The sequence below is a fragment of the Bos taurus genome, chromosome 15 (genome assembly GCF_002263795.3).
Source record: "Bos taurus isolate L1 Dominette 01449 registration number 42190680 breed Hereford chromosome 15, ARS-UCD2.0, whole genome shotgun sequence".
Lineage (NCBI taxonomy): Eukaryota > Metazoa > Chordata > Mammalia > Artiodactyla > Bovidae > Bos > Bos taurus.
In genome coordinates, this window is record NC_037342.1 from 42,690,783 (window position 1) to 42,716,497 (window position 25,715).

The 25,715-nt window shown below is 38.3% G+C and overlaps 1 protein-coding gene across 2 annotated transcripts in view; it reads left to right on the forward strand.

Moving 5' to 3' along the window:
* SBF2 (SET binding factor 2) overlaps positions 1-25,715 on the forward strand; it is a 498,121-nt gene that overhangs the window by 297,974 nt on the left and 174,432 nt on the right. The window lies entirely within an intron of this gene.

The window sequence follows — 25,715 nt, forward strand, 5'->3', positions numbered from 1 at the left end:
ATATTTGTAGCATTTCTGTTAGAAACACTTATGTATTGCTCAGCATAAATATTAGGAGTGTTTTTATTCTTTTTTTTCCTTGAAAAATACTAGGTTATTTTGCTAGTTCTGTAAGTAAGCTTTCTGAAGTGAAGTCATCTTTGAAACATTCAGTGTATATTACTTAATGTCTATATTTTTGTCATCCCTTTTCAGCCAGTTTTCAGTTGTACGGTTAAAATAGAGGGCAATGAATGGTGGGTAATCCAAATGATGAATGAATTATTCGGTTCATAATCTATTTCTTAACCTATGTATATGGGTATTAATTGTATCATTTTTTTTTCCTTGGGTTACAGTTGCTTTACAGTGTTGTACTACAAAGTGAATCAGCTATCTGTTTTCATATATATATATATATATATATATCCCCTCCCTCTTGACCCCCCTTCCCACCTCCTCCATCCCACCCCTCTAAATCATCCCAGCTCAGCTCCCTACATTATACAACAGGAACAACAAATTCCCACTAGCTATCTGTTTTACACATGGCGGTGCACATACATCAGTCCCCCTCTCCCAATTCATCCATGGCCCAACCCCCAACTCCATGCCCACACTTCCATTCTCCACATCTTCATCTCTGCAGATAGTTTCATCTGTACCATTTTTCTAGATTCCACATATATGTGTTAATATACAATATTTGTTTCTCATTCTGACTTAACTTCACTCTGACTCTGGGTCCATCCTGCCTGTACAAATGACCCAATTTTGTTCCTTTTATAGCTGAGTGATATTCCATTGTTTATATGCACCACATCTTGTTTATCCATCTGTTGATGGATATTTAGGTTGCTTCCATATCCTCCCTATTGTAAATAGTGCTGCAGCAAATGTTTGGATTGCTGGATTATATGGTGCTGTGTGCTGTGCTTAGTCGCTCATTTGTGTCTGACTCTTTGTGACCCCATGGACTGTAGCCCGCCTGGCTCCTCTTTCCACAGGGTTTCTCCAGGCAAGAGTGAGTTGCCACACCCTCCTCCAGGGAGTCTTCAACCCAGGGATCGAACCTAGGTCTCCCGGGTCAGATTCTTCACCGTCTGAGCCACCAGGGAAGCCCATGAATACTAGAGTGGGTAGCCTGTCCCTTCTCCCGGGTAACTTGCTGACCCAGGAATCAAACTGGGGTCTCCTGCATTGCAGGTGGATTATATGGTAGTTCAATTTTTAGTTTTTTAAGGAACCCCTGTACTGTTCTCTATAGTGGCTGTATCAATTTACATTCCTACCAATAGTGCACGAGGGTTCTCTTTTCTTTATATCCTCTCCAGCGTTTATTATTTGTGGACTTTTTGATGATGGCCATTCTGTGAGGTAGTAGTTTTTGATCTGCATTTCTCTAATAATTAGTGATGTTGAGCATCTTTTCATGTACCTCTTGGCCATCTCTATGTCTTCTTTAGAGAAATGTCTGCTAAGGTCTTCCTTATAATTTATACACATTAATGTCTTAGGGTACTACTGTTATATTTTTTTGCAGGGTGTATTTATCTTTTCAAATGCATTTCAGATAATATCTTTCTCAGAAATTCTAATTTAAAAGCTAGAATGAAAAATGTAATCTGGTAACAAGCACTTTGTGGTTTATTAAAGCAAATTAACAAAATAGGAGATAATTCACCTCTACTGGAAAAAAATTCTTATTTTAGAGCATAAGAGACTAGCTATAATAGTTTATAATATCAAAAATTGAAAGCATCCTAAATGTTTACCATTTGGATATAAATTAATGTAAGTATGGTAGAACACTTCTTTGGAATACTGTTCTGCTACTAAAATAAAAGAGGTAGCACTATAATATATACCTATAGGAAAAAACTTCTGTTACATATTGCCAGGTGGGCACACAGAAAGATACATAAGGTAGTGCTTAGTCACTCAGTCATGTCTGATTCTTTGTGACTACATGGACTGTAGCCCACCAGGCTCCTCTGTCCATGGGGATTCCTTAGGCAAGAATACTGGAGTGGGTTGCCATGCCCTCCTCCAGGAGATCTTCCCAACCCAGGGATTGAACCCAGGTCTCTCTCACTGCAGGCAGATTCTTTACCATCTGAGCCACCAGGGGTACATAAGGTAGATATAATTCTATTTTGACCTAAAATTATATGTATGTAGGTATGTATATTATAATGAAAATCTAGAAGGATATTTACACTAAATCCTTAGTAATGGTTATCTCTGACATATATAGATTAGAAGAGTTTTGACTTCCATTTAAACTTTTCTCTGCTTGAAACACACGCATACACATAAGCATAATTAAATTATCTAAAACATACAACAAGGGTTTTTTATAACAGAAGAGTATTCTCATTTTTGTAGGAAGGAATTATTGAAACTTTATGAGAAGAGTAAGACATAATTCATTTGCCATAAAAATCACAAGTCTTTTGCTACTTCTGTTCCTTTGTTTCAGTTCCTTTGGTACTGTCATTGCAGAGAACAAAAGAATTTGATTAAGAGATCAAGGTTACAAGAAGTCCTAAACTTAGATAATATCCTGGTTCCCTATACCTGGTGATAAAACTGAAAAAACTATTTTGGGAGGCTTTTTTCCATTTGTATTTTATGTGCTGTAATTAACTGGGTTCATGGGGTTGTAAAGAGTTGGACATGACTGAGCGACTGAACTGAATTAACTGAAGAACTAAATTAGAAGGCTTTATCTAAACTTAATTTTAGCATAAACCAATTAGTAATTGATTACAGAATAGCCAGGTACCCTTGGGCTAGAAAAATACTCCTTTTCATTGGAATAATCATATTCTGTCGGGGGAAGCTTGGGTTTGTTGTTGCTGCTGCTTCCAAATGCACCTGCACTAATGAGCTCTTAATGTTTTGTAATTCAGTATTTCATAAAATTAGATCTTGTCTTTGTTCTATTATAGAGAGGCTCTTTTGGTTATAAATGAGTTCATATGTGATACTTTTATTTTAATGAATTACTTATTTACCAACTTGGGATTTATTAATATTTATATTCTTGTTACAATACTTGTGGGGATTTAACATAACATTCTGAACATTTTTTTACAAAAGCATAGAGTTTCAAGGCAGAGAGGCCAAACATCTGTGTTGGTGTTTTAAAATAGAAACATTAAATGAACTAAGTTTTAGGTAGTGATTCAAAAACTTTAGTTATTTTTGTTTGTCATGAAGTTATCCTGTAGTTTCTGTCCTCAAGGGAAAATTAAATGGAACATGAGTACTGCCAAGGGGTTATTTTGTTTATCATGTTCTTCCAGTGCCAAGATGATTTTTTAAAGGACTGGTTTATGGAGATTATAGATTATTCCTATGTATTTTCTCATCTCAAATAACTGATCTTATTTTAGTTTTTTTTATAACTGAGATTATTATATGTCTCTTCAAAAATATCATGGATTTAACTATTTTCATTTTAGCAGATACATAATTTTTATGTGTAAGATCTTAGCTAAGATCTTTTAATGGTAAATTATAACTTAAAAACCCAGTGGAGTACTCCATTTCCAGCCTTATAATAAACTGCAGGGTATGAGGGACCCTCTCACTAATGTAGAAATAGATCTTAGAAAATTGCAACAGCAAAAACTCATTATTTTTATATATCGTTTTTCCTAAGAAGAAAAGGAAATCTCTAAAAGACCTCTCCTCTATTCTCAAGAAAAAGATAAGTAGGGAAAACCAAATTCTGAGCACTTAGCAGTTGGGGAAACCAGATACATGAGCTCAATCAGTTAAGTCTTGACTTCTGTAAGAGAGCTGGTTGAACCTGAGAGCTTTATTTACCCCAGGGTAGGACATTGGAAGAAAAATGAAATAATCCCTCTTCAGTGGTATACCCCTCACCGTTGCTTCCAGAAGAAACAATATAAATCTTTTGTATAATTTATTAAATATTTATCAGCCCCAATTTAGGCAGTCAGGGTTCCCACGGATAAACTTTAGTGAGATGTGAAGTCACAATTTTAAAATGACCAAATACCAAAGAAATGAGCCAGTGTGAAAGTGTTAACAGAAACATACAAAAACAGATTGAAAACCTCATAGGCATTATATTTTAGAATTATCTAATTTGAATATATAATAATTAAAATATTTAAATAAAAGGATTGAATACAAAGTAAGCAGATAATAAGAAACTAACAAAAGGGCTAGATAAGTTTAGATTATGTAATCAGTAAAGTAAAACATCAAAGGATATGGAAAACCCAGTATCATTAATATGTCAGTTCTCTACAAATCAACCTGTAGCCTGAATGCAATTCCAATAAGAATTGCAGCAAACTTTTTCTTAGAAATTGACTGGATGATTCCAAAATGTATGTGGAAATGCTGAAGACTTAGAGTGGCCAAATTAATCTTGAATAAGAACAAGTTGGAGGACTTCACCCTACCTGGTTTCAAGACTTAATATCAACCCACAGTAATCAAGATAGTGTAATACTGACATGTCAAATAGATCAGTGGAAAAGGGCACCCAGAAATTAGACTTGAATTTATGGGAAATTTGTTAAAGGCACCAAAATAATCCAATCAGGGGAGGAAAATTTTTTCCACAAATAGTGCTGGAAAACTGACTATCCATATGGAAGAAAGTGAACCTCAATTTCTACCTCATATCAGACACAAGGATTAATTGAGGTAGAGCATAGACATAAACATAAAATAGAAAACCACAAAGGTTTTAGGGGAAAGCATGGAATAGTTTCATGACTTGGGAATGAGCAACAGTTTCCTTTTTTAAAAAATTATTAATTGAATCTTTTGCCACTTATAATTTCTATAACTGGCAAAAGTTTCTTAGGTCACAAAAAGTGATAACCAAAAAAAGAAAAAAAACATAATTATACTTCATAGAAATTAAAACATAAGCTTATCAAAAGACAGAATTAAGAAAATGAATATTGAAGACTAGGAAAAATTATTCCAAAATATATATGTGACAAAGAACTGATGTCATGGTTATATCAAGAACTACAACTTAAGAAGAAGAAGCCAAGCCATTTTTTGAAAATGGACAGCTTAAACAGACACTTCACAAAGTAAGATATGGAAATGGTCAATAAAAATATGAACTAGTCAGTGTCAGTCATCTAAGAAATACAAATTGAAACCATTATGAGATAATACTATATAACCACCAGTATGGCTAAAATTAGAAAGATTGGCAATACGAAATGTTGGCAGGGTTTTTTTTTTTAATTGTAGGCTAATTACTTTACAATACTGTGGTGGTTTTGTCATACATTGACATGAATCCTCCACGGGTGTACATGTGTTCCCCATCCTGAACCCCCCTCCCCTCTCCCTCCCTATCCCATCCCTCAGGGTCATCCCAGTGCACCAGCCCTGAGCACCCTGTCTCATGCATGGAACCTGGACTGGCAATCTGTTTCACATATGATAATATACATGTTTCAATGCTATTCTCCCAAATCATCCCACCCTCACCTTCTCCCACAGAGTCCAAAAGTCTTTTCTTTACATCTGTGTCTGTTTCGCTGTCTTGCATATAGGGTCATCATTACCATCTTTCTAAATTCCATATCTATGTGTTAATATACTGTATTGGTGTTTTTCTTTCTGACTTACTTCGTTCTGTGTAATAGGCTCCAGTTTCATCCACCTCATTAGAACTGATTTAAATGCATTCTTTTTAATAGCTGAGTAATATTCCATCGTGTATATGTACCACAGCTTTCTTATCCATTCGTCTGCTGATGGACATCTAGGTTACTTCCATGTCCTGACTATTGTAAACAGTGCTGCAATGAATATTGGAGTACACATGTCTCTTTCAATTCTGGTTTCCTTGGTGTGTATGCCCAGCAGTGGGATAGCTGGGTCGTATGGCAGTTCTATTTCCAGTTTTTTAAGGAATCTCCACACTGTTCTCCATAGTGGCTGTACTAGTCTGCATTCCTACCAACAGTGTAAGAGGGTTCCTTTTTCTCCACACCGTCTCCAGCATTTATTGTTTCTAGACTTTTTGATAGCAGCCATTCTGACTGGCATGAGATGGTACCTCATTGTGGTTTTGATTTGCATTTCTCTGATAATGAGTGATATTGAGCATCTTTTCATGGTTTGTCAGCCATCTGTATGTCTTCTTTGGAGAAATGTCTGTTTAGTTCTTTGGCCCATTTTTTGATTGGGTCGCTTATTTTTCTGGAATTGAGCTGCAGGAGTTGCTTGTATATTTTTGAGATTAATTCTTTGTCAGTTGCTTCATTTGCTATTATTTTTTCCCATTCTGAAAGCTGTCTTTTCACGTTGCTTATAGTTTCCTTCGTTGTGCAAAAACATTTAAGTTTAATTAGTCCCATTTGTTTATTTTTGCTTTTATTTCCATTACTCTGGGAGGTGGGCCATAGAGAATCCTTCTGTGATTTAAGTCAGAGAGTGTTTTGCCTATGTTCTCCTCTAGGAGTTTTATAGTTTCTGGTCTTACATTTAGATCTTTAAATCATTTTGAGTTCATTTTTGTGTATGAATGTAGAAAGTGTTCTAGTTTCATTCTTTTACAAGTGGTTGACCAGTTTTCCCAGCACCACTTGTTAAAGAGATTGTCTTTTCTTCATTGTATATTCTTGCCTCCTTTGTCAAAGAAAAGGTGTCCATAGGTGCGTGGATTTATTTCTGGGCCTTCTATTTTGTTCCATTGATCTATCTTTCTGTCTTTATGCCAGTACCATACTGTCTTGATGACTGTAGCTTTGTAGTATAGCCTGAAGTTCGGCAGGTTGATTACTCCAGTTCCATTCTTCTTTCTCAAGATTGCTTTGGCTATTTGAGGTTTTTTGTATTTCCATAGAAATTGTGAAATTATTTGTTCTAGTTCTCTGAAAAATACCATTGGTAGCTTGATAGGGATTGCATTGAATCTATAGATTGCTTTGGGTAGTATACTTATTTTCACTATATTGATTCTTCCGATCCATAAACATGGTATATTTCTCCATCTATTTGTGTCATCTTTGATTTCTTTCATCAGTGTTTTTGTAGTTTTCTATATATAGGTCTTTTGTTTCTTTAGGTAGATATATTCCTAAGTATTTTATTCTTTTCATTGCAATGGTGAATGGAATTGTTTCCTTACTTTCTCTTTGTGTTTTCTCATTGTTAATGTATAGGAATGCAAGGGATTTCTGTGTGTTAATTTTATATCCTGCAACTTTACTATATTCATTGATAAGCTCTAATAATTTTCTGGTGGAGTCTTTAGGGTTTTCTATGTCTAGGATCATGTCATCTGCAAATAGTGAGAGTTTTACTTCCTCTTTTCCAATCTGGAGTCCTTTTGTTCCTTTTTTTCTCTGATTGCTGTGGCTCAAACTTCCAAAACTATGTTGAATACTAGTAGTGAGAGTGGGCATCCTTGTCTTATTCCTGACTTTAGGGGAAATGCTTTCAATTTTTCACCATTGAGGATAATGTTTGCTGTGGGTTTATCATATATGGTTTTTATTATGTTGAGGTATGTTCCTTCTATGCCTGCTTTCTGGAGGGTTTTTATCATAAATGGATGTTGAATATTGTCAAAGGCTTTCTCTGCATCTTTTGAGATAATCATATGGCTTTTATTTTTCAATTTGTTAATGTGGTGTATCACATTGATTGATTTGTAAATACTGACGAATCCTTGCATCCCTGGGATAAAGCCCACTTGGTCATGATGTATGATCTTTTTAATATGTTGTTGGATTCTTTTTTCTAGAATTTTGTTAAGGATTTTTGCATCTGTGTTCATCAGTGATATGGGTCTGTAGTTTTCTTTTTTTGTGGCATCTTTGTCTGGTTTTGGTATTAGGGTGATGGTGGCCTTATAGAATGAGTTTGGAAGTTTACCTTCCTCTGCAGTTTTTTGGAAGAGTTTGAGTAGGATAGGTGTTCAGTTCAGTTCAGTCACTCAGTCATGTCCGACTCTTTGCGACCCCATGAACCACAGCACGCCAGACCTCCCTGTCCATCATCAACTCCTGCAGTTCACCCAAACCCACGTCCATCAAGTCAGTGACGGCATCCAGCCATCTCATCCTCTGTCGTCCCCTTCTCCTCCTGCCCTCAATCCCTCCCAGCATCAGAGTCTTTTCCAATGAGTCAACACTCCTCATGAGGTGGCTAAAGTACTGGAGTTTCAACTTTAGCATCATTCCTTCCGAAGAACACCCAGGACTGGTCTCCTTTAGAGTGGACTGATTAGATCTCCTTGCAGTCCAAGGGACTCTCAAGAGTCTTCTCCAACACCACAGTTCAAAACCATCAATTCTTCGGTGCTCAGCTTTCTCCACAGTCCAACTCTCACATCCATACATGACTGCTGGAAAAACCATAGCCTTGACTAGATGGACCTTTGTTGGCAAAGTAATGTCTCTGCTTTTTAATATACTATCTAGGTTGGTCTTAACTTTGCTTCCAAGGAGTAAGCGTCTTTTAATTTCATGGCTGCAATCACCATCCACAGTGATTTTGGAGCCCAGAAAAATAAAGTCTGACACTGTTTCCACTGTTTCCCCATCTATTTCCCATGAAGTGATGGGACCAGATGCCGTGATCTTAGTTTTCTGAATGTTGAGCTTCAAGCCAACTTTTTCACTGTCCACTTTCACTTTCATCAAGAGGCCTTTTAGTTCCTCTTCACTTTCTGCCATAAGGATGGTGTCATCTGCATATCTGAGGTTATTGATATTTCTCCCAGCAATCTTGATTCCAGCTTGTTCTTCTTCCAGCCCAGCATTTCTAATGATGTAGTCTGGATAGGTGTTAGCTCTTCTCTAAATTTTTGGTAGAATTCAGCTGTGAAGCCATCTGGTTGTGGGCTTTTGTTTGTTGGAAAATTTCTGATTACAGTTTCGATTCTGTGCTTGTGATGGGTCTGTTAAGATTTTCTATTTCTTCCTGGTTCAGTTTTGGAAAGTTGTACTTTTATAAGAATTTGTCCATTTCTTCCAAGTTTTCCATTTTATTGGCATATAGTTGCTGATAGTCGTCTCTTATGATCCTTTGTATTTCTGTGTTGTCTGTTGTGATTTCTTCATTTTCATTTCTAATTTTGTTGATTTGATTCTTCTCCCTGTATTTCTTGATGAGTCTGGCTAATGGTTTGTCTATTATATTTATCTTCTCAAAGAACCAGCTTTTAGCTTTGTTGATTTTGGCTATGGTCCTCTTTGTTTCTTTTACGTTTATTTCTGCCCTGATTTTTATGATTTCTTTCCTTCTACTAACCCTGGAGTGCTTTATTTTTTCTTTTTCTAGTTGCTTTAGGTGTAGAGTTAGGTTTTTTATTTGATTTCTCTTCTGTTTCTTGAGGTAGGCTTGTATTGCTTTGAACCTTCCCCTTAGCACTGCTTTTACTGAATCCCATAGGTTTTGGGTTGTTGTGTATTCATTTTCATTCGTTTCTATGCATATTTTGATTTCTTCTGTGATTTTTGGTTATTCAGAAGTGTGTTGTTTAGCCTCCATATGTTTGTATTTTTAATAGTTTTTTTCCTGTAGTTGACATCTAATCTTACTGCATTGTGATCAGAAAAGATGCTTGAGATGATTTCAGTTTTTTTGAAATAACGAAGGCTAGATTTATGGCCCAGGATGTGATATATCCTGGAGAAGGTTCCGTGTGCACTTGAGAAAAAGGTGAAATTCATTGTTTTAGGGTGAAATGTCCTATAAATGTCAATTAGGTCTAAATGGTTCATTGTATCACTTAAAGTTTGTGTTTCCTTGCTGATTTTCTGTTTATTTGATCTATCCATAGGTGTATGTGGGGTATTAAAGTCTCCAAGTATTATTGTGTTAGTTAATTTCCCCTTTCATACTTGTTAGCATTTGTTTTGCATATTGTGGTGCTCCTATGTTGTGTGCATATATATTTAAAATTGTTATATCTTCTTCTTGGAATGATCCTTTGATCATTATGTAGTGTCCTTCTTTGTCTCTTTTCACTGCCTTTATTTCAAAGTCTATTTTACCTGATATGAGTATTGCTACTCTTGCTTTCTTTTGGTCTCCATTTGCATGATATATCTTTTTCCAGCCCTTCACTTTCAGTCTGTAGGTGTCCCTAGGTTTGACGTGGGTCTCTTGTAGACAGCATATATAGGGATCTTATTTTTGTATCCATTCAGCCAGTCTTTGTCTTTTGGTTGGGGCATTCAACCCATTTACATTTAAGGTAATTATTGATAAGTATGATCCCGTTGCCATTTACTTTGTTGTTTTGGGTTTGAGTTTATAAACTTTTTCTATGTTTCCTGTCTAGAGAAGATCCTTTAGCATTTGTTGAAGAGCTGGTTTGGTGGTGCTGAATTCTCTGAGCTTTTCTTGTCTGTAAAGCTTTTGATTTCTCCTTCATATTTGAATGAGATCCTTGTTGAGTACAATAATTGGGTTGTAGGTTTTTCTCTTTCATCACTTTAACTATGTCCTGCCATTCCCTTCTGGCTTGAAGAGTTTCTATTGAAAGATCATCTGTTACCCTTATGGGAATTCCCTTGTGTGTTATTTGTTGTTCTTCCCTTGCTGCTTTTAATATTTATTCTTTGTGTTTGATCTTCATTAATTTGATTAATATGTGTCTTGGGGTGTTTTGCGTTGGGTTTATCCTGTTTGGGACTCGCTGGGTTTCTTGGACCTAGGTGGCTATTTCCTTCCCCATTTTAGGGAAGTTTTTAACTATTATCTCCTCAAGTATTTTCTCATGGCCTTTCTCTTTGTCTTCTTCTTCTGGGACTCCTATGATTCAAATGTTGGGGCGTTTAACATTGTCCCAGAGGTCTCTGAAGTTGTCCTCATTTCTTTTAATTCTTTTTTCTTTTTTCCTCTCTGCTTCATTTATTTCCACCATTCTATCTTCCACCTCACTTATCCTATCTTCTACCTCAGTTATTCTACTGTTGGTTCCCTCCAGAGTGCTTTTGATCTCAGTTATTGCACTGATTGACTTTTTTATTTCTTCTAGGTCCTTGTTAAATATTTCTTGCCTCTTCTCAATCCTTGTCTCCAGACTATTTATCTGTAACTCCATTTTGTTTTCAAGATTTTGGATCATTTTTACTATCATTATTCTGAATTCTTTTTCAGGTAGACTCTCTATCTCCTCTTTGGTTTGGTTTGGTGGGCATTTATCATGTTCCTTTACCTGCTGAATATTTCTCTGCCTTTTCATCTTATTTAGGTTGCTGTGTTTGGGGTGGTCTTTCTGTATCCTGGAAGTTTGCAGTTCCTCTTATTGTGGAGGTTCCTCCCTGTGGGTGGAGTTGGACGAGTGGCTTCTCAAGGTTTCCTGGTTAGGGAAGCTTGCGTCCGTATTCTGGTAGGTGGAGCTGGATCTCTTCTCTTTGGATTGCAAAGAAGTGTCCAGTAGTGAGTTTTGAGGTGTCTGTGGGTTTGGTGTGACTTTTGGCCTCCTGTTTTTTTGTGCTCAGGGCTATGTTCCTGCATTGTTGAAGAATTAGCTTGGTATGTCTTGCTCTGAAACTTGTTGGCTCCTGGATGGAGCTTGCTTTCAGTGTAGGTATGGAGGCTTTTGGATGAGCTCTTGCTGATTAATGTTCCCTGGAGTCAGGAGTTTTCTAGTTTCTCAAGTTTTGGACTTAAGCCTCCTGCCTCTGGCTTTCAGTCTTATTTTTACAGTAGCCTCAAGACTTCTCCATCCATACAGCACTGATGATAAAACATCTCCTTTCGAGGACAATGGGCTGCCTTTCTGGGTGCCTTGTGTCCTCCGCCAGCTTTCAGAAGTTGTTTTGTGGTATTTTCTCAGTGTTCAAATGATCTTTCAATGAATTTGTGGGGAGAAAGTGGTCTCCCCGTCTTATTCTTCCCCATTTTAGGACCTCCCCCCAGTGTTGGCAGGGTTTTAAGATACTCAGAATTCTCATGTTTTATTGTTGAGAGTGTAAACTGGTACAGTCACTTTAGAAAAAAGTCTAGGAGATTCTTATCAAAGTAAGCATATACCTCCCCTATGATCCAGGAGTTTCACACCTGGATCTTACCTTAAAAAAATGAAAGCATATCACTACAAAAAGACGTAACAAAAATATTCATAGGCGCTTTATTCATAACAGTCTAAAGCCGAAATCAGTGCAGGTGCCCATCAATCAGAGAATAGGTGTTATTTTTTTTAATTACCATATACCATACAAAGTAATACTAATCAGTATTTTAAAAAAAAGTTAATATATCATAAGGTTACATGTAACCTCATGGATAAATCTCAAAAACATTATGGCATATTTGTAGAAACTCAATGAGTGTACACATAAGGTTTTTGTATTTTCAGTTCCATACAGTTGCTCAGTCATGTCTGACTCGGCGACACCATCAACCACAGCTTGCCAGGACTTCCTGTCCATCACCAACTCCCGGAGCCCACCCAAACCCATGTCCATTGAGTTGGTGATGCCATCCAACCATCTCATCCTCTGTCGTCCCCTTCTCCTCCTGCCCTCAATCTTTCCCAGCATCAGGGTCTTTTCAGATGAGTCAGCTCTTCGCATCAGGTGGCTGAAGTATTGGAGTTTCCATTTCAATATCAGTCCTTCCAGTGAACACCCAGAACTGATCTCCTTTAGGATGGACTGGTTGAATCTCCTTGCAGTCCAAGGGACTCTCAAGAGTCTTCTCCAACACCACAGTTCAAAAGCATCAATTCTTCAGCGCTCAGCTTTCTTTATAGTCCAACTCTCACATCCATACATGACCACTGGAAAAACCATAACCTTGACTAGACAGACCTTTGTTGACAAAGTAATGTCTCTGCTTTTTAATATGCTGTCTAGGTTGGTCATACCTTTCCTTCCAAGGAGTAAATGTCTTTTAATTTCATGGCTGAACTCACCATCTGCAGTGATTTTGGAGCCCAGAAAAAAAAAAGTCAGCCACTATTTCCCCATCTGTTTGCCATGAAGTGATGGGACTGGATGCCATGATCTTAGTTTTCTGAATGTTGAGCTTTAAGCCAACTTTTTCACTCTCCTCTTTCACTTTCATTAAGAGGCTTTTTAGTTCTCTTCACTTTCTGCCATAAGGGTGGTATCATCTGCATATCTGAAGTTATTGATATTTCTCCTGGCAATATTGATTCCAGCTTGTGCTTTATTGTATATAAATTGTACAGTGGAAGAACAACTATAAAATATTGAACTCTAATGATATGCATGCTAAAGTACTTGAGTGTGAGTGTTAGTTTGCCAGTCGTGCCAACTCTTTGCGTGCCAACTGTTTGCACCGTATCCCACCAGTCTCCTCTGTCCATGGAAGTCTCCAGGCAAGAATACTGGAGTAGGTTGCCATTTCCTTTTCCAGGGGAGCTAAAGTACTTAGGAGGGAGTATAACTGATGTCTGTCTATGATTTACTTTGAAATATACTAACAAGAAGAAGGGATAATTGATAGATAGATGGACAACTAAATGATAAAGCAAGCATAGTAAAATGTTAATGATACAGTCTTAAGTGGTTAGCATACCACCTAAGTTCAGTGTAAAATTCTTTCAACTTTGATATATGTTTGAAATTATTTGGGATAAAATAAGTAAACAAAGAAATAGATGCATAATTAGAAAAAACACATTGGATACATTAAACATCAGACTAAATACAGTGAGAGAATTACAGTGAACTGGAATACAGATCTGAAGCAATTACCCCTAGTGGAGCAGAGAGAGACAAGAACATGGAAAATATGGAAGAGAATTAAAAAAAAATACAAGGATGATACAAATACTAACACAGTAGTATTCAAAGTACTAGTCTGTGACAAGATAAGAAAGTTCTGCCAGTATGTGAATCACTGACTTTCTTTTCACTGAGAAAGTCTTGTTATTAAAAATAAATAAATAAGCTGTTCAGCAGTGGACTTAGTATGACATCAGCCAGAACTGGTCAGTATCTCCAAAAGGAACCAAGTGTCCTAATCAAGCCTCAGGTTTTGTGAAGGGTGAAAAATCTAGTTATCAACAAAATGTTTTTTTATAAAAATCCAGTGTTGTTGTTCACTCAGTCTTGTCTGATTCTTTGCAACCCCATGGACTGCCACGTGCCAGGCTTCCCTGTCCTTCATTATCCCCCAGAGTTTACTCAAACTCATGTCCATAGAGTCAGTGATGGCATCCAACCATCTCATCCTCTGTCTCTCCCTTCTCATGCCCTCAATATTTCCCAGCATCAGGTCTTTTCCAATGAGTTGGCGCTTCACATCAAGTGGCCAAAGTATTGGAGCTTCAGCTTCAGCATCAGTCCTTCCAATGAATATTCAGGGTTGACTTCCTTTAGGATTGACTGGTTTGATTTCCTTGCAGTCCAGAGGACGCTCAAGAGTCTTTTCCAACACCACAGTTCAAAAGCATCAATTCTTCAGCGCTCAGCTTTCTCTATGGTCCAACTCTCATCCATACATGACTACTGGAAAAACCATAGCTTTGACTAGATGGACCTTTTGTCAGCAAAGTGATAGCTCTACTTTTTAATACACTTTTTAGGTCTGTCACAGCTTTTCCTCCAAGGAGCAAGCGTCTTTTCATTTCATGACTGCAGTCACCATCTGCAGTGATTTTGAAGCCCAAGAAGATAAAGTCTGTCACTGTTTCATTTTCTTCCCCATCTGTTTGCCATAAAGTGATGGGACTGGATGCCATGATCTTAGTTTTTGAATGTTGAGTTTTAAGCCAGCTTTTTCACTCTCTCCTTTCACTGTCATCAAGAGGCTCTTTATTTCCTTGTCACTTTCTGCCATTAGGGTGGTGTCTGGTGGTGTCTGTATAAATTCTTACATTGAGCTTGTTATGCTAAGGGCTCTGAATAACTTAGGAAACCACATAGAGGTTTAAAAGTATGAGGAAAATGGATTATCTTCTGGAACCCCAAGCCTTCCACAATCTAGAAGCTTATTTATTAGTTTATGGCTGCAGTGGGTCTTTGTTGCTGTGTGCTGGCTTTCTCTAGTTGTAGCAAGTGGAGGCTACTCTTTGTTGTATAGCCTCATTGCACTGGCTTCTTTCGTTCTGGAACACTGGCTCTAGGCACATGGATTCAGTACTTGGGCCACCAGGGAAGCCCAGCCTAGAAGTTTTCAAAGGTCCTCAAGCACTGTTCATGACCCGTTCCTATGTAAGCGGTACCAGTTTGAGAATTTTGTTAATTGCTGTGTTCTGAATGTGTCCTCCCAGTTTTATATGTTGGCAACCTATTGCCTAAGGGCTTCCCTGGTGGCTTAGTTAGGAAAGAATCTGCCTGCAATGTAGGAGACCCAGATTTGATCCCTAGATCAGGAGGCTCCCTTGAAGAAGGGAGCTTGCTACCCACTCCAGTATTTTTGCCTGGAGAATTCCACGGACAGAGGGGCCTGGTGGGTTACAGTTCATAGGGTCACAAAGACTCAGACACCTCTGAGCAACTATTTTTAAAAAATGGTGATGATATTAGGAGATGGGGCTTTTGGGAGGGGATTAGGTCAGGAAGGCAAAGACATTACCAAGGAGATCAGTGCCCTTGTAAAAGAGAGCCAGCAGAGCTCCCTAATCCGCTCCACCATGTAAAGATATAATACAAAGTCTGCAGCTTTGAGGAGGGCCCTAACTAGACCCTCACTACCACTCTGACCTTGGATTTCCAACCTCCCAAATTGTGAAAAATACATTTCTGTTGTTTATGAACCACCCAGTCTATGATGTTTTGTTATGGCAGTGCAGAACAGTCTAATGAGAAGATATTAATCAGTATTTCATTCTTTGTATGGCTGATTAGTATTCCATTTGTGTGTGTGTGTGTGTGTGTATCTTTATCCATTTATTTGTTAATGGACTCTTAGGTTGCTTCCATGTGTTGGCTATTATAAATAGCGCTACTGTGAACATTGGGGTGCACGTGTCTTTTTGAATTGGAGTTTTCATCTCTTCTGCATATATTCCCAGGAGTGGGATTGCTGGTAGTTCTAGTTTAGTTTTTCAAGGAATCTCCGTAGTGGCTACACCAATTTACATTCCCACCAACAGTGTAGGAGAGTTCCCTTTTCTCCACACTCTCTAGCATTTGCTGCTTGTTGACTTTTTGATGAGGGTCATGCTGTACTTCATTGTAGTTTCAATTTACATTTCTCTAAAAATTAGCGATGTTGAGCATCTTTTTATGTGAGTGTTGGCCATCTGTCTGACTTCTTTGGAGAAACATCTGTTCAGTTCTTCTGCTCATTTTTTGATTGGGTTGTTTGCTTTTTTGATGTTGAACTGTGTGAGCTGTTTGTATATTTCATAAATTAAGAATGAAATACTGCCATTTACAACAACATGACGGACATAGAGATTATCATACTAAGTGAAGTAAGTCAGACAGAGACAAATACATTTAATATTACTTATATGTGGAATCTAAAAAATAATACAAATACACTTACTTACAAAACAGAAACAGACTCATAGACATCGAAAACAAACTTACCAGAAGGGAAGAGGGGAGGGATAAATAAGGAGTTTGGGATTGCAGATATATATATATATAAAATATGCAAACAACAAGCATTTACAGATTTGATATCTTATAATAACCTATCATGGAAAAAATTATATACATATTAAACCTAGTTACTTTGCTGTACACTTGAAACTAACACAATATTTTAACTGTACTTCAATTTTAAGAAAAAGAGTATATTAATCAATAGAATGCATCTTTTCCTTAAGCAGACTATGTATTTTACTCCTTTGTCTTCCTCCAAACGTTTACTGATTTCTACCTTCCCCCAGCAACCAGGCAGCTGAGCCAGTTCCCGTAACAGGCCCTCTGGGGAGAGGTGACCAAGAGCCTGGGTGCAGGGAGCAGCTCTCCTGCGGGTCAAGGGCTAGCCTCTGCAATAAGTACTGGACACACTGATGTGATTAAACTATAATTTTAGTTGTTAAGGAGTTCAGAGGCTAGAAGCAAAAACTCATAGGTAAACTAGTATTTATGATATAGAGATTTGCCCTGATGAGTGAGTGAAGTCACTCAGTCGTGTCCGACTCTTTGTGACCCCATAGACCATAGCCTACCAGGCTCCTCCGTCCATGGGATTTTCCAGGCAAGAGTACTGGAGTGGGTTGCCATTTCCTTCTCCATTTGCCCTGATCAGATCAGATCAGATCAGTCCCTCAGTCGTGTCCGACTCTTTGTGACCCCATGAATCGCAGCACGCCAGGCCTCCCTGTCCATCACCAACTCCCGAAGTTCACTGAGACTCACGTCCATCGAGTCAGTGATGCCATCCAGCCATCTCATCCTCTGTCATCCCCTTCTCCTCCTGCCCCCAATCCCTCCCAGCATCAGAGTCTTTCCAATGAGTCAACTCGTTGCCTGAGGTTTCAGCTTTAGCATCATTCCTTCCAAAGAAATCCCAGGGTTGATCTCCTTCAGAATGGACTGGTTGGATCTCCTTGCAGTCTAAAGGACTCTCAAGAGTCTTCTCCAACACCACAGTTCAAAAGCATCAATTCTTCGGCACTCAGCCTTCTTCACAGTCCAACTCTCACATCCATACATGACCACTGGAAAAACCATAGCCTTGACTAGACGAACGTTTGTTGGCAAAGTAATGTCTCTGCTTTTGAATATGCTATCTAGGTTGGTCATAACTTTCCTTCCAAGGAGTAAGCGTCTTTTAATTTCATGGCTGCAGTCACCATCTGCAGTGATTTTGGAGCCCCCCAAAATAAAGTCTGCCACTGTTTCCACTGTTTCCCCATCTATTTCCCATGAAGTGATGGGACCAGATGCCATGATCTTCATTTTCTGAATGTTGAGCTTTAAGCCAACTTTTTCACTCTCCACTTTCACTTTCATCAAGAGGCTTTTAGTTCCTCTTCACTTTCTGCCCTAAGGGTGGTGTCATCTGCTTATCTGAGGTTATTGATATTTCTCCCGGCAGTCTTGATTCCAGCTTGTGTTTCTTCCAGTCCAGCGTTTCTCATGATGTACTCTGCATATAAGTTAAATAAGCAGGGTGACAATATACAGCCTTGACGTACTCCTTTTCCTATTTGGAACCAGTCTGTTGTTCCCATATCCAGTTCTAACTGTGCTTCCTGACCTGCATACAAATTTCTCAAGAGGCAGATCAGGTAGTCTGGTATTCCCATCTCTTTCAAAATTTTCCACAGTTTATTGTGATCCACATAGCCAAAGGCTTTGGCATAGTCAATAAAGCAGAAATAGATGTTTTTCTGGAACTCTCTTGCTTTTTCCATGATCCAGCGGATGTTGGCAATTTGATCTCTGGTTCCTCTGCCTTTTCTCAATCCAGCTTGAACATCAGGAAGTTCACGGTTCACATATTGCTGAAGCCTGGCTTGGAAAATTTTGAGCATTACTTTACTAGCATGTGAGATGAGTGCAATTGTGCGGTAGTTTGAGCATTCTTTGGCATTGCCTTTCTTTGGGATTGGAATGAAAACTGACCTTTTCCAGTCCTGTGGCCACTGCTGAGTTTTCCAAATGTGCTGGCATAATGAGTGCAGCACTTTCACAGCATCATCTTTGCCCTGATAGGGGTGTGTTAAAAAGTACAATGAATGCTGTTCTGGGTTATTGGATTTAGAGTGGGAAAGAGATGGTCACAGAGGGTCAGACAAGGATTGGTGGGGAGGTGAAGTATTCCAGATAGAGGAAGTTGCTAGTAGCAAAAAGAAATAGGGAAAGGACCTGTGTTTTTGAAAATTGAAAGCTGTTCCATATTGCCAAGTGTAGTAAAGAAAGGTGGTGGTAGATAAGTAGATAGAGTAACTTCTGGTTATAGTGTAAATTGAATATATACATTTAACCTCAGCTGCTACCCACCAAAACCACTAAAACAACAGTATAGAGGATTTTTAAAATGCGTAAGTGAAAGTCGCTCGGTCATGTCCGACTCTTTGTGACTCCGTGGACTATACAGTCCATGGAATTCTCCAGGCCAGAATACTAGAGTGGTAGCCTTTCCCTTGGAGAAGGCAATGGCGACCCACTCCAGTACTCTTGCCTGGAAAATTCCATGGACAGAGGAGCCTGGTAGGCTGCAGTCCATGGGGTCGCTGAGTTGGACATGACTGAGTGACTTCACTTTTATTTTTCACTTTCATGCACTGGAGAAGGAAATGGCAGCCCACTCCAGTGTTCTTACCTGGAGAATCCTAGGGACAAGGGAGCCTGGTGGGCTACTGTCTATGGGGTCGCACAGAGTTGGACACGACTGAAGCGACTTAGCAGCAGCAGCAGCAGCAGCAGCAGCAGCCTTTCCCTTCTCCAGATCATTTTCCCAACCCAGGGATCGAACCCAGGTCTCCTGCATTGCAGACGGATTCTTAACAGCTGAGCCACAAGGGAAGCCCTTTAACGCATAAACCCACAGGCAAATCAGGAGATAGGAGACAGGATAGGAGATAGGATAGGAGACAACAGCAACAATATTTTGGAAACTAGAAAGCTGATGGATGAGTGACTTAACAGCCCCAAGAAAGCCTTTACCTAACTAACAGTTGTAAATGCCTTGAAGCATCCCAGTTGCCAGAACTACAAAGGGCTCAAGAATTAGAGATATCAGGTTATCTCTGAAAGCAAGAGCTTAAGATGGAGCTAAACATTAAAAAGAGGATTAGTTGAAAGTCTTACCATGCAATAAGAGTCCTGTCTCAGATCTTTTCCAATTCTGTGTTAACAGCCAGTTGCCTCTCCTTTATCCTAGCAGACTATCAGAGGTTTGCTTGTTTGTGTATTTATTTTTGAGAGACAAAGCATGAACAGGCAAGGGAGACACTATGTCTGGCTGAGGGAAATTCTGTTTTGCTACAAACTAGAGAGTAAAATGAGTGTCAAATGTTAAGAATACCAGTCAACAACTTTCCCCCTTCAGTTCCTAGAACTCTGGGAGGCTTCCCTCAAGCAGACATTGGAAGACAGTTCTCTGAGAAATCTGACCAGCCAAAGAGAAAAAGATTTTACTGAAAACACTGAGATAGGAGGTTCTTAACAGAACAGCTCAACCAGGTCATGCTGTAACAAAGCTTGCAGTCAACAAGTTCCATCATGTATACATTCTTTTTTTTTTTTTTGTCAATCTTCGGTTTACCTCTTATGGAAGATGACCTAAGCAGAAGGGGTCAATAAACAGTCAGTTCCTACCCCCACCTTTGTTCCTCAACTCTTCTTTCATTCTCCACTCTCTTGTAAGAGAACCATTTAGTCAACATCCATAATTATTCTGTTCTTTTCCTCCTTGGGTACTTTTATCCCTGACTGCCTCAGACAACCTCAGCTTTCTTCAGGCTTTGAAACAGTTGTCCACAATCACTACTGCCCTCTTGAAGTAGGCTCAAAGAAATTAATTTTTTCAAACCACAGCTCCTTAAGTTGAAAAATGAGTTCTAAATCTTTTTTTTTATTCTGTGCCTATAACTCACTGATACACTGTGCTCTCCAAAAACTGTGGTAGTAGGTGCTGTATAACTGAATTTAAAATTCGATCAGGAACTTACATTCTGGAAACACGGATCTTTATTTTTTCTAAATTGCTATTGAAAAATTCCATCCTTAACTGGATGAAAACAGACTTTGTCTTTATTGTTCATCAATGTATACCCAACATCCAGCACAGTACCTGGCACATAATTTCATGTAAATAGTAATTACTGAAATAAGTCTTTAATCTTTTAAGATGCTTATTAAGGAAACAACTTGGTTGTCAACACTTTGAGTTTCAGATATAGGAAAAAATTAAGAAGTTAAGTATTCTAACAGCTCTAAGGTTTAGGCTAAATCTTTGGATACCACTACTCACCAATGAGAACTCATTGATAATCTAGTAGAAATTCTTCTGTTCTTATCTTTTTTGGCACATGGTAGATTTGATGATAACCTCTGGCCACTTCTGTGCAAAACCCACTTCCCTGGTCTTTGATGATACCATTTCTCCTGATATTCTACTTCTTTTAAATCTCTTTTTCAGTCTTTTTTGGTAGGCCTTCTTTCCCCCCGTCATACAGATGATGATGTTTATTTGTATCTTTAGATAGTCTAAGATTCTACCTAGGCAATCTTATTCATCCCCATTACTGTCTTTTACCTAATCCTTCCAAATCTACCTCCAGAACTGAGTATCTTGCTGATTATTCTCCATCTTTACTTAAATGCCCCAAAGCTATTTAGATGCTGTATTCCAAACTGAAATAGTCACCTTTTATCCCTGTTTTTAGCCACCTTCCACAGCCTCTTCTTCCTATTTTCTAATTTAATAAATGATACCAAATAGGTCAAAAACATGAAATTAGTCTCTTTCTCTTAGCCTTATCCTCATGTATGATCAGCAACTGAGTCCTGTAGATTCTGCTTTCCTATATCTCTCTCCTAATGTCTCAAATTAGATCCACTATAATCTATCCCTTAATTCCAATATCCTCATTAAAGTTACCAACATTCCTTACCTCTTTCATTGCACCAACCTCTTAACAGGTCTCCTCACCTCCCTCCTGACCCACCCCCTTACTTGTCTATTTCCTTGCTTTACAAAAGTGATAGTTGTACAGTTCAAGTTGGATCTTGTCACTTCCCAATTTAAAATTCTTAACCTTTGCCCTCGGAGTAAATTCTAATCGTATCTTGGCTCCTTCCTACATCTGTGGTCTCATTTTTCACTTCTGTGAATCCTCTGGCCTTTGCACATCTTACTTCCTTAGTTTGGAACACTGTTTCTTTCGACTCCCTACTCCCTCAGTTGTCCCTTTCACCTAGCTAACTCCTAGCCATCCTTTACTCTCAGTTTAGATGTTACTTCCTCCTGGAAGCCTTCTTTGGCCCATCAGTTGTGAGTTGGGAACTGCTTCTATGTACTTCTACTTTATCTTCTACTGCCCCCATCCTATCCACTGGGACCCTACAATAATGCTTGTCACATATAATGAAATTGCTGTTTGCTTACCTATATTTCCCAGTATGTCTGGCATGAAATACAACCTGCTCAGTCCAATTTGGATGAATGAGTAAATGAATAAGTGAGTGTAGTATAAGTAGCTGCTTACCGTATCTGGTTAGAGTTTCAGTTCTTGACATCTTCCATCCTTACACCAGTCAGTAGCTTTCATCCTTTCTTGGCTGTAATCCAGTCCCCAACCAGAACTGGCCTCTGCACACTTTGTGTCTCTGTGCACAAGAATATCTAGGTGAGAAAACCTAGATGGATAATTGATAATTCACAACTGTGCTTGAAAGCAAAATTTAAAGTTCATGTATAGCCAGCAAATCTTGAGTTGGCCAGAAAGTTCATTTGGGTTTTTATTAGGATGTTACAGACAAACCCAAATGAACTTTTTGGCCAGCCAATACTCTCCTTAAATTCTGCAGGTAAATTTAACATTTAATTAAGATTTGAAAAAAATGAGTGTTCTGATATCTGCTGTAGTCACTTTTTTTTTTTTTTTTAACTTTTCTTAACATTTTTAAATGCATTTCTGGACCCCATCATCAGAGATTCTGATTTGGTAAGTCTGGGAAATGGGAGATTAGAGCCAACATTTAAAACTTTTTAACACCAAAAAGGACGCTTTACAGATATGCAGTCTATCACTCCAGTCATTTCCAGGACAGCTGAAAAAGGATTTCTGCATTGTCAATGTGTTGGACTAGATACCCAGGGTTCCTCTTACTTCTAAATTATATTATCTCAGGATCCTTTTTTTCATCCTTGACTAGTAGGAGCAATAGTGGCCCTCTCCAGTTCATAACACATTATCATTTTTGGTTCATGCAAGGTCCCGTTCTTGTTCAATTCATTTATTTTTATTACCATTATGCACTCAATTTCCCTCAGTCATATTAATACATATTAATTTAGTGTATATCTTTTTATGTAAATCGTGTGGTTCATATGTACATAAAATAGATATGCACTAAATAATATGTATTTTTAAAGAACATCTGCATTGAAAGCAATATATTAAACACATTAAAATGACTGAGGGAAATTGAGTGCATAATGGTAATAAAAATAAAAGAATGTCAATGGTGTGTTGGTATGTAAATGGTTTGTTGGGTTTCCCTGTGTCTCAGATGGTGACGAATCCACCCATAGTGTGAAAGACCTGGGTTTGATCCCTGGGTTGGGAAGATCTCCTGGAGGAGGGCATGGCAACCCACTCTAGTATTCTTGCCTGGAGAATCCCCATGAACAGAGGAGCCTTGCTGGCTACAGTCAGTGGGGTCGCAAAGAATTAGACACTACTGAGTGATAAAGCACAAATGTTTCTTTTTTAATCAGCATTATGTTTTTAATATCATCTTATGAGGCTAATGTAAATCTGATTCCAAAACCAAATAATACAACAGAAGGAAAGAAAAACTAGTCTCATTTTTCATATCAATGTAAGTGCAAAATTCCTAAATAAAATATTGGCTAATTGATTTTAGTAGTGCATAAAAAAAATCATGATATAGTGGAATAGATCTCTGGATCCTTTGAATATAATTCATCACATTAATAGATTAAAGGAAAAAAATTGTCATCATCTTAATCAGTACAGAAAAGCATTTAATAAAGTTCAAAGTGTATTTGTGTAAAAGTTCTTAGCAAATTTATTAGAGAAAAGCTTCCATACTTGATAAAACCTACATAGCAAAGCAAGCCTTATAGTTAATGAAGAAATTGTATGTGTTCCCTTGAAGATTGTAACAAGATAAAAATGCTTACTTTTATCACCACTGTTAACAGTGTGTAAAATCATTATGTTGTATACCTAAAACGAATATCATGTTACATGTAAATTATTTCCCAATTAAAAATGTTAGAAGGTAAAGGTGAGATCTAAGGATTAGAAGAGAAAGAAAAAGCTGTCATTGGTTTCAGATGATATGATCCTCTGCCTAGAAAAAGTGCCACATTGACAATTATTTTAACTTTAATCAGATGATTCAGTTAGGTTACTGAATATAATACCAATTTACAAAAATCAGTAGTTTTTCTTTTTACCAGCAAAACCTAACAAGTAAAAAAAAATTTTAATTTTCCTTTTCTCTGCCTTTCCTCCCTCCCTCTATCCCTCCCTCCCTTTTTTCCTTTCTCCAGTATCCAGGCACCATTGGGCAAGCTGAGGCAGGGCAGAGGCTGGTCCCATACTTGCAAAACAGGGTCAAGATGAATTGGTATTGGTGGCCCAGTGGAATAAGAGTACTGTTTACAGTTAAAAGACTGGGCAAATAAGCAAATGTACTGAGAATAATTGTAGCCAGGTTTTTCACTGATAAAAGAATAAATTATAAGTATGGAAAAAAGAGAAAGCATGAATCCTATGATTTTGAATAAATTAGAGCTAACAGTGTCAACTCATGGTTTTCAACATATATATTGAAATAAATACGTGGAAATGTATGTGTATGTTTGTGAATACATGAGGGGTTGTAGGAGTGTGTATACACACACCAAAAAAAAAATTTCTCAAAATCACCAAGAATAAACAACAACCCCAGTGGGAAAAAAAATGAAAAAATAAAAATAAAAAAGATATGAACAGACTTTTTATAAAAGAAAGAACTCAGGAAGCTATAAGGATATGCAAATTAAAACAGTAACTGTTCATACTATTACTCAGACTGGGAAAAATTAGAAAGTAGAACAATGCAAAGTGTTGGTAGGAAGTGGCAATATGGGAATCTTTATACATTACTGGTAAGAGCAAAGACAGATACAGTCATTTTGGAAAGTAATCAGATGGTAATTAGTCAACAGAAAAGTATACATACTGTATGACCCAGCAGTTCTGGACAAGAGAGAGGTCTTGTACAAGCCCATAAAAGGACTTGTACCTGGTTACTCCTTTATTCACTATTAGCCTTAGACAGTGAAGAGTCTGCCTGCAATGTGGCAGACCCAAGTTCAATCCCTGGGTTAGGAAGATCCCCTGGAGAAGAATATGGCAACCCACTCTGGTATTCTTGCCTGGAGAATCCCATGGACAGAGGAGCCTGGTGGGCTACAGTTCATAGGATCGCAAAGAGTTGGACACGACTGAAGCTTATATATATGGGAGACAGTGATAGTAGCTAGATGAAATTTGGTGCATGTACACCATGAAGTATTAATCAGCGGGCATTTTTTTTTAATGTGCTAAAGATATACACAGCAACATGTATGTTAAAGGCAATCTATGTAATAAGTACAGTGTTCACATTTACACTTGCCTTCCCTGGATGGCTCAGTTGGTAAAGAATCCGCCTGCAATGCAGGAGACCCTGGTTCAATTCCTGGATCAGGAAGATCTGCTGGAGAAGGGATAGGCTACCCACTCCAGTATTCTTAGGCTTCCCTTGTGGCTCAGCTGGTAAAGAATCTGCCTGCAATGTGGGAGACCTGGGTTCGATCCCTGGAGAAGGGAAAGGCTACCCACTCCAGTATTCTGGCCTAGAGAATTCCATGGACTGTATAGTCTGCTGCCGCTGCTAAGTCGCTTCAGTCGTGTCCAGCTCTGTGCGACCCCATAGACGGCGGCCCACCAGGCTCCCCCGACCCTGGGATTCTCCAGGCAAGAACACTGGAGTGGGTTGCCATTTCCTTCTCCACTGTATAGTCTATGGGGTGGCAAAGAGTCAGACACAACTGAGTGACTTTCACTTTCAGTCCATGAATTGAAATATGGGGTTTACATACACCTGTAATCAGTTTCTGTTTGTAGATTATTTAATCCATCCATA